Below are 16,449 nucleotides of genomic sequence, written 5' to 3'. Positions count from 1 at the left end.
TAAGTTTACTTTATAGATATGGATAAATTAATTCTAAAGTTTACATGGAGAAGCAAAAAATCCCAATTAGCCAACTCAGTATTGAAAGAGAAGAACAGGGGCACCTGGGTGGCTCAGTGGGTTAAAACCTCTGCCTTCAGCTGGGGTCATGATCCCAGGGTCCTGGGATCGAGCCCCACATCGGGCTCTCTGCTCAGCGGGGAGCCTGCTTCCTCCTCTCTCTTTGCCCCCTCTCTGCCTATTTGTGATCTCTCTCTGTCAAATGAATAAATAAAATATTTTTTAAAAAAGAGAGAGAAGAACAAAGATGGAGGACTTACACTAGCAACTTCAAGACTCACAATAAAGCTACAGTAACAAGACAGTGTGGGATTGGCAAAAGAATACACAAATTGGCCAGTGGAACAGAAAAAAAAAAACAGAAATAGACCCTCAAAAATATAGTCAACTGATCTTTGGCAAAGGGGCAAAGGCAATAAAACAGGAAAAAAGATAGTTTTTTCAACGAATTGTGCTGACACAACTGGATATCCACAAGCAAAAAAAAAAAGTGTCTGGACACAGGCCTTACTCCCTTTACAAAAATTAACGCAAAATGGATTACAGATTTAAATGTAAAAATACAAAACTATAAAACTCCTAGGAAATAGCATAAAAGAAAACCTAGGTGAACTTGGAGTAGTGATGGCTTCTTAGACAAAACACCAAAGGCATGATCCATGAAGGAAATAGTTGATAAGCTGGAATTCATCAAAATTAAAAGCTTCTACTCTGTGAAAGACAACATTAAGAGAATGAGAAGACGAGCCACAAACCGGGAGAAAATAATTTGGAAAATAAATGGTCCTGGATAAAGGACCATTAACCAAAATACATAAAGACCACTTAGAACTCAACAACAAGAAAACAAACAACCCGATTAAAAAATGGTCTAAAAGAGCTTAACAGAGACATCACCAAAGAAGATGCATAGATGGCAAAGAAGCGTATGAGAAGATGCTCTACATTCTTGTCTTCAGAGGAATGCATACTAAAACAATGATGAGATACCACTGCACACCTATGAAAATAGCCAAAATCTGGAACACTGACAATGTCAAATGCTGACAAGGATGTGGAGCAGCATTCATGGCTGGTGGGAATGCAAACGATGCAGTCACTTTGGAAGGCAGCTTTGTGGGTTCTTACAAAGCTGAGCATACTCTCGCCAGATAGTCCAGCGGCTGTGTTCCTTGGTATTTATCCAAAGGAGTTGAAAACTCACATCCACATAACAATGTGCACAGGGATGTTTATAGCAATTCGACTCATAATTGTTAAAACTTGGAAGTAAACAAGATGCCTTTCAGTAGGTGAATGGATAAACTGTGGTAGATCCAGACAATGGAATTCTATTCATCGCTAAGAAGAAATGAGCTATCAAGCCATGAAAAGACATGGAGGAAATTTCAACACATATTATTAGGTGAAGGAGCCAATCTGAAAAGGCTACATACTTTATGGTTTCAACTATGTGACATTTTGGAAGAGGCAAAACTACGGAGACAGTGAAGAGATCAGTGGTTGTGGGGTGGTTAAGGGGAAGGTAATGAACAGCATGGAGGATTTTTAAGGCAGTGAAAATACTCGGTACGATACTCTAGTGATAGATCAATATCATTATACGTTTGTCCAACCCACAGAATCTACAACACAAAGAGTGAAACCTACTGTAAATTGTGGACCTTGGGTGATTATAATGTGATGTAATGTGATGTATAGGTGATGTGATGTGATGTGATGGTGATGTGATGTGATGTATAGGTTCATGATGTGATATATAGGTTCATCAACTACAGTAAGTGTGCCCTCCAGTGGGGGATGTTTGTAATCAGGAAGGCTGTGTGTGTGTTGCGGGGTGAGGGGGTCAGGGGGTCATGGGACATCTCTGTGCCTTCCTCCCAATTTTGCTGTGTATGCTGAGTGAAATAAGTCAAGCAGAGAGATTCAATTACCATATGGTTTCACTTACTTGTGGAGCATAAGGAATAACATGGAGGACACTGGGAGGTGGAGAGGAGAAGTGAGTTGGGGGAAATTGTAGGGGGAGACAAACCATGAGAGACTGTGGACTCTGAGAAACCAACTGAGGGTTTTGGTGGGGAGGGGTGTGGGGGGGTTGGGTGAGCCTGGTGATGGGTATTATGGAGGGCACGTATTGCATGGAGCACTGGGTGTGGTGCATAAGCAATGAATCTTGGAACACTGAAAAAAATAAAATAAAATAAAAATTTAAAAACTGCTTTTAAAAAAATTAAGTCTTTTATATAGAGAAAAGAAAAAAAAATAAGTAAAAACCTAAACTACAAACATTGTAATACTGCTTCCTTAGCCTAACAGAGTCTGGTTATAGCTTTTAATTTTTTACTTTTTAAAAAATTTTTATTATGACATTCAGTTAGCCACTGTATAGTACATAATTAGTTGGTGACAGCTCTCACACAGAGGTTGCCCCTCTGGCCAGTCTCTGTGAGGTAGCCAGGCTTCAGCTCAGAGCCATTCCTCCTTCAGGCCCTCCCCAGTCTCTGGAAAGGTGGCCGAAGGACATTCTGTACCAATGCAACCACTGAAGAAATGCTTTAGTTCAGTTAATAAATTAAGAAGTGTTAGTGTACTAACCCTTAATAATATGATCATCTGATGATGTTATAAAATCACTCTTGCTTTCCCTGTGTCAGGAGGGGTAGGTAATGCCAGAAGATTGTGTTGGGATGTGGATAAGGTTTGAAGGAGGTGTGTTGAAATTTGATAAAGATATTTGAAAAAGGAGCTCGGATGTTGCCATCATTTAAAATTAATTGTGAAGGGGGAACAGCCCTCCCCGACTTCTCAGGCAGCCTTCCTTACGGAGGGAGGCTTCACAAGTGTAACCTCTGTGTCTCTCTGCCCCATTGGTCACTGGGCCTCAAGGCAGCTACAGGGATTCTCAGATTGGTAAACTGGAGGTAAATATAATGGTGACTGAAAACTCTGTCCTTCTCCCCGTGGGAGATGAGCTTCCACCTGAGAACCTGCCTCCACGCTTCCTGGGGGGCAGTTTTCTCCCTGCCGGTGACAGGCCTGCCTCAGGCACCAGGACCCACTCAGTCAACACCATGACACTCAGCGGCCTCTTGCCCAGTTTCTCTTCCAACTTCGTTAGTGACTGGCCTTTATATCTGCTATTCCCATGTCTGACTTTTCGAAGTGTGTATCAGTCTCACGTGGCAGCAAGATGCTCTTTATGGGGTCCCTGACCCTCCAAGTCTCCAACGACCAGGAACGCTTCTTGGGAATCTAGTAAATGCCACACACCAGCCTACACGATGGGAATAAAAAGGATAGAAGAAGTCCTGATGTTTCTCACGGTTCATACTTTGTATGAGGTAGAACGGAGAGTAGGTGACTCATCCTGCAATCACACATAAAGGGATGAGAGAGTAAGAGGGTCTGTGGTTCCCCAGTCAGTGGTACAGATTTGGAAAAATGAAGGAAAATCGGAGGAGAGAGATCCAGGCTGGAGGGCCTCAGAGGGGCGGTCGGCGCATTTCCAAAGTGCAGTGTGCTATTCATGGGAAACTAAGCACATCAGGCTGCTTCTATTGCAAATATGTATTTATAATTACATCCTGTAAGTAACCGAAAACTCTATCATTACCCTAAAAAATGTGGAACCTGCCGGGGCAACCTCAGCATCAGCACGTTCTGTCTCACCCGCCGGGCGGCCTGCACGACCGGTGGCCAAGTTCACAATGGACGTGGGAGCCGTTTTTTTGCACTAAGTAAGGAGAAAAAAGCTCTGAATGCTGATTCCAAAACTCGGGTCTCTTCGTCGCGCTGAGCAAGGATGGAAGGGCTCTGAGGCCTCAGCCCGGGAGCATGGGCTGCGCAGCCGCGGAGACAGCCCTGCTGTCCACTCCCTATGGGCCAGAACCCCGCGGAGGCAGGAAAGCATCTGAGGCGCTGAGCGGGAGTGTGGTGGGGTGAAGAGTTCTGAGGTCCCTAAACCCTGTAAGCCTTGCGGATTTTACTCCCGACACCACCAGGTCCAGGAATACAGAAAGAACACTGCACTTTCAGTCCCGGTGGCCCTGGGACAACACTGCTCCTCTCAGTGGCCCACGAGGAGTCCTGATGGGCTTTTGCATTGGTTTTCTCAGAGTGGCCCAGTGCGGGGACTGAGCCAGTCACAGGCGGGCTCAGGCCTCCCCGGGACCAGCAGTGGGCGCGTGCGTTGCTGTTGGCCAGATTGCTGCCTGCGCTTGTACATCAGAGGAAAATGAACGCTCGTACCAGCCTTCTGTTTGGGAGACAGGGCAGTCGCTTACAGGCTCCACGGTGCTTTCCCATCCCTCTCATCTAATTCTCAGGTCACATCTGGTACAGCTCAGGCACAGCTGGAAGAGCAAGCGCTGGCAGACCACATCTGGAAGAGAGACACATCTGGCGCTCCCGCCCACACCACCTGCCTTCGCCTCACTCTCCCAGAACTCGGGGACAGGGAGCCAAGACACTGGCTTCTCAGGAGCGGGCCTGCCATTGACGGACTGGGTTCAAGGCAAAGTCGTGTCCCCTCTCTGGGTGTAACTGTGTCTTAGGTGATTTCTGAAGTTCTCTTCTAGCTCCAAGATACTATTACCCTGTGACGACCTGGAGAAGTAGACAGAAAGGGTATCGATACCCTCCTCAAAGATGGAGAGCCTATTGTTCAGAAAATGTAAGGATTCTGACCCCAGCGTTACCCGGATGGTAGTGGGAATGTCTCTGGACACTCCATGTAGTGTTTTTTTCCACTCCATCACACACACGTTGTGTGAGCACACACATGGATTAACCGTGACCTGTTTAGCTCTGGCTCAGATAATCAGACACAGATGAAAAGAATCCACGCTTTCAGTTAAGCTACACTAATTACTTGAACAGTATGTGGCTAAATAAGATTTCAGAAACCAGAAACCTTAGGATTTGTCCTAAGGCCCCATTTTATATGGCTCCTAGAGCATATTTTATATATATAGATCTATCTATCTATCTATCTATCTATCTATATCTTTAATTGGGAATATTTTACATAAAAATCCAAATTTTCAAATTCTCTTAAAAAAGCAATCTGACAACATGACAGTAATTGGCTGAAATGGGTTTGTCATTATACGGTCCTTTCAGTGAGTGTTTTTCAATCTCAGCACTATGAAAATTTGGGGGTGTATGCGTCTTTGTTGTAGGGAGCTCCCCTTGTATTTTGGGATGTTTAGTAGCATCCCTGTCCTGCCCCCACCACATGCCAATAGCAGTAGCACCTTCCCACTGTGTGACAACCAGCTGTGACATTGCCACAGGTCCCCTGAGGGGCCAAGATGCCTCAGGTTAGAGGTTTGGGAAGCTTTGCTATAGGCATTTGAATAGTGGACCCAGGAAAGCAGAATTTTAGAGCTGGCAAAGATGAAGCAAAATCTTCTTTTATGAGTAGGAACCTGAAGCCCATCCAGAGAGTTTAAGTAACCTGCCTGCGGTGGCACAGCTTGGACAACTAGCAACAGCTCTCGGACTGGGACCCAAGTCATCTGAATCCTTGTGCAGTGTACTTTCCCCTCAGCTGCTTCCCATAGCCCACTGCCTGCCAGCTCCTCCTCGCTCTCCTTACAGATGGGGTGGTCACCTGTCACTCTCCCGCACACGCACGCTCATCCCTGCCATGGCGTTTGGGTCAAATAGAGCAGTTCTTCACTTCACAGGACAATCTCCTGAGTCTAGGCAGTCCCTACTGTCTCACTCAGATAGGAAGGGGGATTTCCTAAACATTACCTTATTTTCTCGGTTCCCATTATTTAACAGAGGGTTTTCCTCATTCCCAGCCTATTGAGATCACCAGTCTCTTCTGCGTTCTTCTGCATTCCACATTTCCTCTAAAGCCACTTACAAAATGTGCCGCCAGAACCAAATGTTTATTTGAAGTCGTTTGTCACTCCAAAAACTCCTCCGGAATGTGGTCGTTATACAACAGTTGGATGACATTGTTTATACCCTTAGAATTTGTTTCACCATCTCAGGTCTCATCCTTTTTGATAAAATCAGCGTAAGGACATATTAATGATTTCCCACAGGAGATATTTTCATTACAGAATAAGAGATTCCTCTGATGTCAGAACGTTCCAGACAAGGCTCACTGGCGCAGGAGCCTCCAATGCTTAGGTTTTAGATGTGGTTCTGCCACTGTTTGAGCATATGGCAAAGCAAGTCTGAAGCTTTCTTAACTATAAAACACTGTGTGCCAAGGGTGTCTGGGTGGCTCAGTTGGTTGAGGTCAGACCTCGGTTTCAGCTCACGTCAGGATCTTGGGGTCGTGAGCTTGAGCCCCCCATGTCAGACTTCATGCTCAGTGTGGAGTCTCCTTGACGATTCTCTCTCCCTCTGGCCCTCCCCTCACTAGGACGTGCACTTTCTCTCTCTCACACATAAATAAATAAATCTTTAAAAAAAAAAAAATAGTCACCATGTCCTGATAGCCACTTAGATCCCTTGAATCTCTCACATTGAGTTATAGTCTTATTTTATCATTAGTCAAAGTGTCCATGTGAAATTTCTCCCCTTAGTGAGTCCTGCTCTAACTGGTCAGACTATTTCATTTTTTGACAGGGAAAGCCCCAAAGACACTTACCGTAAAATAGTATTCCTTTATAGCCCCACAGGGTGACTGCTCTGCAGTTTAATTTGAAATTTTTCTTGTTGTCAGTGAAACGCTATCTTAGAACTTAGTAGTTTGCCAAAATGTCCAGTAAGTTTTCACTCAGGGTATGTCCTTCTTGGATGTCCTCCTGAATAAGAATCATCTGAGCATGGAATGAGGCGTGAATCACCCTCCTCCCCTACCACCGCTATCAAGTTTCCCTCCCAATGCGGTAGGATGTGTCTTAGATCTTCTCAGATTGTGATCTGGAGTGAGGGAGCACTGCCGTGTGACCACTCACTACTGCAGAATCCCACTGCCTTGTGTGCTTATTGGCTTGGTTTCTCTTCTGGATATCTCTCTCTTTAGCATAGCTTCCTACTGTCTTCCTATTCTCCCCCTCCCCTATCCTACCCCATCCCTTTCCTCCGCCCCTTTCCCCACCCCTTCCTTCCCTGCCCTTTTCCTGTTCTTAGAAGTCGAGGAAAAGAGAATCCTTGCATGAAAGATAATGAGAGCAGCATGGCAGTGTATACAAGAGATGTGGGTAACATTCGTTTGTGTGATGTTTTGGGGAGCCTTGTTCATGAGGTATGTTTGGACCAGTGGAGAAGGGGACAAAATTCCTCAGAAGCCCAGATGCCTGAATTGAAGAAATGAGTTGGGCATTAAGGGGGAAATGCAATTTGGACTCCCCCAACACACACCACCAGTGATAACCTAATCAGGACTGGCTGGGAGAGGGGGCAAGGTTGAGGCCTCACTCAAGGGCCAAGCCTTCACTCCCTAAAACCCAGCAGGACCAGGAGGCCAGGGCAGTGACAGTCACTTTATCCCCAAACCTTAGCCATTCTTAATCAGACCCACACTGGGAGTCTCTGTGTGAAAGTGTGAAGGCACACATACCTTTTTCTTTTGTCTCTATATCAAGACTGAAATCAAATCCACCACTTTAAATTTTTGCCTATTATTAAAAAAAAATGTTAACTACTACCAACTGAACCCTGACTTTCTGTCAAACATTCCACCTCTATCTTAGCAGAAGCTCACAGGAAACCGTAAGGATAGTTGCTAGCTCCCCTTGAGTATGTACTCTCTTTTTCTTTGTCAGCAAGACAAGTCCTGAATTTTAGCTGGGCACGTGGCATCCCGCTGAAGGCTCTGTCTTGCAGTTGGTGGTGCAGATTGATGGGACCACGTGCCTGCGTGATAGCCAATGGGACGGGAGCAGATAGATGTAAACAACTTGCAGTTCACACCCGAAAAAGGGAAAGATTATGTCCTCCTCCTCCCTTCTCCTTTTTCACTGGCAAGAGTTGAGAACAGACAGTTTAGCCCTGAGGTGAAAGATGAGTGTTGAAGATGCCAAACAGTATCCGGGGAGCCTGGTCCCAAACTGGGGAGCTGCCTTCTCAGCTCTGGACAGGTTGAGTTTAGACTGTATCATGAGGCAGAAAAAAATCTGGCCTCTATTAAGTCGCAATTACTTTGACTTTTGTTAAAGTAGCCAGACCTGGTTTCTAACTAATACTGGCATTCATTTTTATACTTTTTGTGCAAATGAGCATCTGGACCGCAAAGAGACCAATAACCCATCTGAAATTGCTTATGGAACAGTCCTTTCAAGCTGTTCAACCAGGATGCTTTCTCTCAGGATGCCTCTCTGATGTGAAAACGCCAGTGAAAACACGCAGCTCTTCCCCCACACCCAGAGAATCGCCAGGTCTGAAGGAGATGTGCATCCTGGAGCGTCTGCCTGGCTGAGTCGGTGCGGGTCCATTCTCTGGTAACTCCCGTCCTGGAGACTCCCACCTCATCAGAGGCTGAGTTAGTTTTGAGGTTCCGATAACCTATATGGTAGGTCAATAAATCATAAAAATGATCATCTTCACTTAGTATCAATTTCCTTACCAGCGTTTTACACTGAAGGGTTTATATGTGGAGTTTTATGTATTTAAAACCGAGTCATTTAGCACTAGAACAGAGATTATGTTGCAAGATATTTTGTTTGTTTAAGATTTTTAAACCTTGTATGTTGGTGAGATTTGGGTTGTGAGAGCCATTATGGCATCCTGACTTGTTTTCTTCTCAGGAGTACAGAGGCGCTTACTTATGAGATGCCAAGAGAAGAGGTACGGAGGCCAGTGTTTCCTTCAGTCCTCTCTGACAAAGAGAGGGTTCATCTTCACGGTGACCTCAGCACTTCTGATGCCCTTTGGAAGTTAGGAAACAGCTCAGTTATACCTGGGAGCCATAACTTGATCAGTCATCTCCGAAGCTATTTCCGGGTTAGTCAGAATCGTAACACAGAGGAAAAGGCACGAGCAGATTTTCTTTCCCTTCTGCATAGGAGTGGGAGTGACTGAGTAATGAAAGCCAAAGCTGGGGATGAAAGCAGGGACCAGATGAAATGCCAAGAGAGCCAAGAGAGCAAGGAGATAGGGGTCAGGCGTCTAAACAAACAAACCGGGCTGGAGAGGGTTCTTCCACACCACTGCTGAAGGGTTTTGAGGCCAAGGAAAAGGAAAGTGTTAAAAGAAAATTTACAGAGCTTGACTTGATATGAATATCTGACTGAGTGGAGAGACGGACTGGTCACAATCAGGGGCACTTCAAACCCAGGACGAGGAAGCTCAAGGGCACGATGTTCTGGCGCGGCTTAGAAGATGACAATGACAAAGTTACTTGACCTTCACAATGATTGGTTATTATAGTGGGGGTTTCCAGATGGCAGGGGATTGGTTAAAAGTGCTTATCTTATACCATTTTAGGAAAATGTTTTAAGATTCTTTGATGATTATCAGTGGCATTTATAAGAAATAACCTAAAGTAAGTTCCATGGATGCTCCTAAAAATAAGCCAGATTGAGTTTTGCTTACTTGGCTTAAACGGTTCTGTCTGCTTGGGAGATGTTTAAACCTGGTCTCCATTTCATTTTACTTTAATTAAAGTAAATAAAAATTGTTGAGTGTCTATTATGTGCCAGAAGATCACGTTTTCAAACAAATCCTGTGGATGGTATAATTATCACCATTTCATAGCTGGGAAAGATGGTCTCAAAAAGTTAGCCCAATGGATGTCACACCACTGATGAATATTAGATCTGGGATTCAGACTCTGGTCTCATTCCAAAGCCTGTGTTCTTTCCATCCATAGCAATGACTCGAGAGCAAGAAGCCTGCCAAGGGAGGGCAGGTTGTAGTGAACTGGGGAGAATCGACAGGGAGTCAGACCTGGACTTTGTGTAACTGTGTGGGGACAGGGTAACATCTGGCACAAGACTTTTAGGGAGTGGGCTGTCTTTGGTCAAACACATTTGTTAACTGCCCTGGGTTTGGGCCATGAGGTCCCAAGGTCAAGGTCTAGAAGATAAAGGCAAAACCAAACTTCTCTAGAGAGTGAGTTAACTAGAATTTGGGACATGAAGAAATTTGACAGAAGAAGAGAGGAGTTAGAAGAAAAGAGGGGGCACAGCATATGGTGGGATGTGGAAGCTATAGAGAAATGTGGCCAGGAAGTGGGGTCCTGGTGATAAGGTAGCTGAGAGGTTTTGAAGAATAGAAATGCATACTGTTCTGTTTCATCCTAACCTGACTGGTCGCCACACTGTTAATCCCAGCGAGTGCCTTAATTATGTCACACACACTTGCGGGGCTTTGTGTTTGAGACAGGCTCACATGGAATGTCCCAGCAGGAAAAGAAGAGAACCGCTCAGTGGAGGGGAAAAGGTGACAGCCAGAAGGAGGACGGATGTAGAAAAGAGAGGGCTCCATACACGGAGTGATTTGGCCTCAGCTGGAAGTGGCCAGGACACTTAGGAACAGCCTCCTGCCCACACGTCCAAGATGGACAGGGAGTCTGAAAGGCTTGTGAATGGCTTCCTGTATAAGGCATGAGAATTCAGAATAATCTCATCTAAATCTGAAAGGCCAAGTTCACTTAAGCTGACATCTGGTTTATGAAAAGAAGGTATTTCTGAAAGAGCTACTCAAGGATGAAGTGGGTGACCTTGGGCGGCAGTTCATTCCCGTCCTTGGTAGTGTTGAGGCAGAGGTAGTATGGGGAGGTAAAGCAGACTCAGCTGTCGGAAGGGACAGAGTATACAACCAGTTGAACCCCCTCCCAACCCTGAGGGTCCTGATTCTAAGTCTATGAAAGCAACTGCAATTAAGTATGCAAGCAAGCAAGAGTTGGATTTGGGAGTGCACACACCAAGCTTGGCATGAAGGAATGAAGATGTCCACTCAACGGGCTAAAAGTAATACTGAACCCTTAACATGCAAAGGATAGATAAAGTTGCCTTGCCCTTGAGACCCACTTGTGGTTCCATGAAGACTTTCTCACGGGCTCCCTGCCACTCCATGACTCGTGGCGTGGTATAGACAGGCTGGGATTTGCTCTCTGAGCAGGTGGCCAGATGTGCCCATCGGAATGGTGATTCAGGCCTCGATGTCTGCCGTAGAAGCATCTAATGCTGAAATTTTTTTTTTTTTTTTGTCTTTTGAGATCGATGTCTGAACCTGACCACCATTTGTCCCAGCTCGTTAGTGAGCTCCAAGGGTTGGAGGCGCCCAGAGGGAGTGAAAGCCCACCCGCTTCACGAGATATGGAAGGGAAAGAAGAAAGAAGCAGCAATCTACTGAGAAGTCAGGAACAATGGGCTCTCTTCTCTCCCCCGCACCACGCCCCCCAAAACACAAGAGCACATGCTGCTTCAATCCTCCGGTGCTTGCAAGGAGAGTATATACCAATGGCTAAAAAACAACTGAAAAGATTGTACTGGAAAAAAAAAAAAAGCTTCCTGGATTTTCTCTTATAATGTGCCCAGAATAGTATATGCCCGCAAGTTGGAGCAAAATACCTAAGTAAATATGATATCCTGCCAATGCTCAAATTTTGCCTCAACCAGGGATGAAGATAGCTTGGGTACACGGAATTCATAGATAAACCATAAACTTACAAAAAGCAGACTTTATCGGTTTGAATTTCAGCTTGTAAGGTATTTCGCCACCCACTCACGGGAGAACGACAGTGCAGAGTCAGAAGTCCCGGGGGGTGCGGGTGGGGGGAGCAGCAAAAAACTGACATCAACCACAAACTAGATCAGCCCGGGAGAGCCGACTGCAGACCTCAGATAGCTCCTAATGTTTGAATTAACAATAGAGGTTCCCATATGAAGCCAGTCTAGGAAAGGCATCCTTGATGATTCAAACTCTCTCGTGTCCGACTCCTCCACTGAGCAGGACCGAACACGTCTCTGCGGGGAGGGGGCGGCGGTGTCACACCCTCTTCGATTAGGTTCCAGAGTTGCGGGAGTTCAGTTCTTGTCCCAGAGCCTCGTCCCTTTGTGGTAACTAGAAGTAAATTGACGACTTCCCCTCGTAAATCGGGAAGACTGAGTCACATTTAAGCTGTCTCTCAGCTTTAGAAATGGTTTTCTCCCACAAAACTGGGTTTGAATTAGGGGAAAAGGTTAGGATGCCTGACCTCCCTTCTTTCATTTAATGAACATTCTGAAGTCCTTCCTCCGATCTAGACATCATGCTGGATTCTACAGACACAAAGATGGAGACGCCATCAATGCCTTGGTGTAGCTTGGAGGCTTGGAGGCTTAGCATAAGATGCTCATACAAACGAGATTGAAGTCCAGTAAGCGAGTTTCTCTGGAGACGCGGTAAGTGGCATTTCTGGAGGAAGGAACAGTACCTTACAGAGGTACCAAAGAGGGAGAGATTATGACAGGTCAGTGCCAGGGTTAAAGTAGTATCTGGTACTCTCTGACTACATCAGAGTTTTCCTGGAAAATGAGTAAAGGCATGATGAAGCTCATGTGCTTTCTTGCATTTGAAGTTCAACAAATCCAGAGATACTGACTCAGAGCAAAAGGAAATAACACATCTTGATGGGTTTCTTTGTGATACCTCAAGACAAGTGCCGAGGGGACTTAGGGATTAATGTCCCTGAATAGTCAGGGCTGCTTTGCAGGTGTGTGGCCGGTGGTCACACAGGGCTCCGTGTTCGGAAGCCTCTGGTCCCAGATACATGCTCTGCAGTTGCTGTCTTGAACTTCTTTAATAATCATGGCCAAAGGGCCCTGCATTTTTCCATTTCACTGGGTCCCCAAAATGATGGAGCTTATCCTGAGAAAAGGACATTTTCAGAGAAATCGACGTAGTTCAGTATTGTATACAAAGTGGGAGGAGGGAGAGGTGGCTGCTGAGGTTGAGCCGGTAGGCAGGGGCATAGGTTGAAAAGCCTGGAAGTCCAGGTCCTAAGATAGTAACACGAGGAGATTTGACTTTTAGACCACTGTGGCGTAATCTGTGTGATGGAGTGCAAATGTAACAGAGTGACGCCTTTCGTTGTTCAGATTTCATTTATTGGGTCTAAATTTTTGATCCCCGTTAAAATGCAAAGGTCCCTGAGGAGTAACTGCTATGTCCCATGTACATTGTAGGGTAAATGAAGCTAGCAGGCTCTGTGAGCACTTTTGAGAACTAGACGTAGGAAAGAGCGAAGGGAAATCAGGAAGCAGAGGGCTCTGTTTGGAGGCAGCCGCCACAGAGAGGCCGATGAGCCTTTAGGGGGACGCTTAGGCCTGTTTCATTTTTTGTTTTTCTTCATTTTGCACAAGACCAGCCTGACCCACACGTAAGTTTTATTTTTTTCCTACAATTGCTTTTAACAGTTCCCACGCAGAGTCCTTCAGTGCGGCAGATCTCAGAGTGTGGTTCCCAGGAAAGCAGCGTCAACGTGATGTGTTAGAAATGCCTTCTGTACCCCGCTTGTGGTACACCCAGGCAGCCGCGGCGGGGGCAGGACCCCACAGTCTGTGGCCCCCAACTCCCCGGGGGATCCTCGTGCAGCTGAGAAGTGTTGCATTGTTACAAGTTACCTGTGTCCCTGAAACTCAGACCTTACAGGAAAAAAAAAAAGGTGGACATGCTTGTTTGATATTAGAATGGATGATCAAAGGTGATTTTAATACCAAGAGGAAGTTTGGCTTCGTCGTCCTAAACGTGCTTTTAAGGGAAGTCTATTCAGCGAGTGATCTAAGTTATATATGACTGCAGTGTCTTCATAGGTGATAATTCCAGTGTTCCAAGATGACTTTAAAAGGTCTTATTTTATTAAACAGACTCTGAGTCATGCTGCTGGAGCTAATGGTGATATTTAGCAAAACAAGATGAAGATAATTTTTTTTTTCCTATGCAAGCATGGTTGATATAGGGGAAGCATGTTTCACTTCTACCATCATCTTCCAAGGAATAATCTCTGCTGATAGTGCTGGAAAATTTCATTTCTTGGTGTCTTACATTGCACCAGTGGTATCACGGCTGCATTAATGCATGTCCAAAAATTGCTTTCGTTTACATAGTCTATAATATTTCTGAAATGGAGTCTCACTCGCTGTTAAAACCAGCATTTCTCAGATTCTTTCCGTTGTCTTCCATGAGTAATCCAATATACATGGAAGGATAAAAGAGTAAACACTTTTGTGATAATCCAAATTTTTCCGACGGAATTTTAAACAATCTGACAGTTCAGTCTCGTTAAAAATTGATATAAAATAAATGCTTCTTAGCAAACAATTGTCCGGTAAATATTATAATTCTGTCTCATATTCTCGCAGTGGATTGTTTTCTGAGTCTTTCAGTGGAATTCTTTCAAATTAGAACTCAATGATCTTCTTTATATTTCATCCAGGGTTTGAAATACATGAACCTGTCTCTACTTACTTGAACAATGGCCTCTATTATGGTGTCTTTTTCTTTAAATCCAAATATTATACTCAGCATTTTAGGAATTCCCTATTCCAAATACAGGCAATTAAATTGTCTATAAGTTATTCAGAGCCTTAGAAAATGAAATGAAATAGGAGTTTGTACTTTGAAATGAGTTCAAAAATGTGTACCATTTGTCAATGCTAGTCTCTGTCAAATAGTCCTCATTATCTTCTGGTTCTGCTGTTAACAGACGAAATAATCTGACACAGACTTCTCTAACAAAAATATTTCCTTCTAGGAGAAATCTGGCTTTTCTCAGCAACCAGGAATCAAATTCTTGACCTTGAAGATGGGAGAGAGAACACAATACTTCTTGGTGCCATATAAGCTGGATGAAATTTGAAAACACCCCCCAGGATACATGGGGGAACATGCACGGAAATTTACATTGCTTTTCCCAATATCTAGGATGAAGGAGCTGATAGCCTGGTACTACAGAATAAGAGAAAACCAAGTTTGGAGCTTTGGAGGCCCTGGAGGTACTATTGCCTGAGGCCAGGGCTCAGATCCAGGGGTCACATCACTGGCCTGGCTTTCTTTGACTTCAGGACTCTGAGTTGCGACCAGAATGAAAGTGGTCAGCATCCTTTCCAAGGATTGTTTATCCAAGCCCCTTTGCACTTGCCCTTTTTACTTGGGGTCTCCAAAGTATGGTTCTGTACTTACTCTCTCATGAACTTCAGTATAATCAGGAACTAAACAAAGGTTTATTGAACCAAATGGGGTCTCCTTACTCATTTCAGGATATGCGAATATTAACCTAAATGAATTTCTGATTGGTGGGCTTGCAGGCAGTGTGAAGACAATGTTTGGGAGCAAGTGCCTCTTTCTAAAAGCAAAGAGGCTGGGGTCACAAACTCATCTCTTTTCTCCCCCACTGCCTCCTCCCCCTCCCTCCCCGTATTGTCCTTCTTGGTGGGGGTGAATTGCATCCATCAGTGCTGCTGTTGTCCTCTTCCTTCAGGTTCTTGTCTGGTGCCTGAAACCCACACTGTTCTCTCTTTATCCGTTGGTGGGATGGGAGAATGGGGAAATCGCCTATTGAACAACATAACAGTTCTATCTGGATATCCCAGACGGGCTATAAATGTCATCTGAAAAAAATCACTTCCTTCTCCCAGACCTGCTCCTTATGCTGAAAGACCTCTGCTGCTATGGTCTCATCATCCAGTTGGCCAAGCAAAGAGTTTGGAGATACTTGGTTCCCTTGGTGGTGGGGAAGCTACCATGAAGGCATGCATGAGGGTTTGTAAGCAGCGCAAAGCATGGGAGGAGGAGATGTTTTGGAAAACAGAGATTACATCTCAGTGACAGTGACAATGTCTCCATGCTGCAACACCCTATTGAGAGTGAACGTTTCAGAGACAGAGGAAGGTTGTACAAACAGACATGAAGCTAGGAAGCGCCATGGCCCCGTCTCGTATAGAACACAGCCCAACAAGCAAACCAAAAGTAATGGGAACCAGTTCACATCTTTGCTCAGTTTCTCAGGAAACAGTCAAAGGTGGGGCTGGCATAGATGAACTACCTTTTCAGGCCCAAGAAAAGTAGCAAAATGTTGTCCAAATCCATTCTCCTCTTATTCATCACGTTTCATATTCATGACTCCCTAATACCTTCTGAAATTTCCCTACTCTCAACTTCCAACTTCAAGTCCCATTCTCTTTCCAGTATAAATCTACCAGCTTCTCCAGATTACCCCCAGCTATTAACTTACACCACACTTCATAATAAGGTTGAACGTATGAGTGTGCGTTGGTGGGGGGGTCCTCCTGGAGGGAGGGAAAGGGGCGGACTCACTCACGTTGTCTCTGCCTGCAATGCTCCTCCTCCAGCTATCTGCTTGACTTTGTAAAGAAAAAACACCAAAACCAAAAAACAAAAAACCAAACCAAAAGAATCAAAGAAAAAAAAAGAAAGCAAAACTTGAAAATAAGAAGGTGAGCAGTATGTCTTTTTAATGTGCTGCGGGTACAT

General features: G+C 44.8%; 1 protein-coding gene across 1 annotated transcript in view; it reads left to right on the top strand.

Annotated features, from left to right (window-relative positions):
* CCDC91 (coiled-coil domain containing 91) overlaps window positions 1–11,468 on the top strand; it is a 362,303-nt gene extending 350,835 nt beyond the window's left edge. The window contains exons 13-14 of the transcript XR_013967309.1: window positions 8,340–8,542; window positions 11,192–11,468. The gene's annotated coding sequence lies outside the window, so the exon portion shown is untranslated. The remainder of the gene's footprint in view (window positions 1–8,339; window positions 8,543–11,191) is intronic.
* Window positions 11,469–16,449: the final 4,981 nt, after the last annotated feature.

This window comes from Martes martes (genome assembly GCF_963455335.1).
Source record: "Martes martes genome assembly, chromosome: 8".
NCBI classification, from domain to species: Eukaryota; Metazoa; Chordata; class Mammalia; order Carnivora; family Mustelidae; genus Martes; species Martes martes.
Note: the sequence above shows the minus strand (reverse complement) of the source record. Positions and strands in the feature narration are given on the sequence as shown.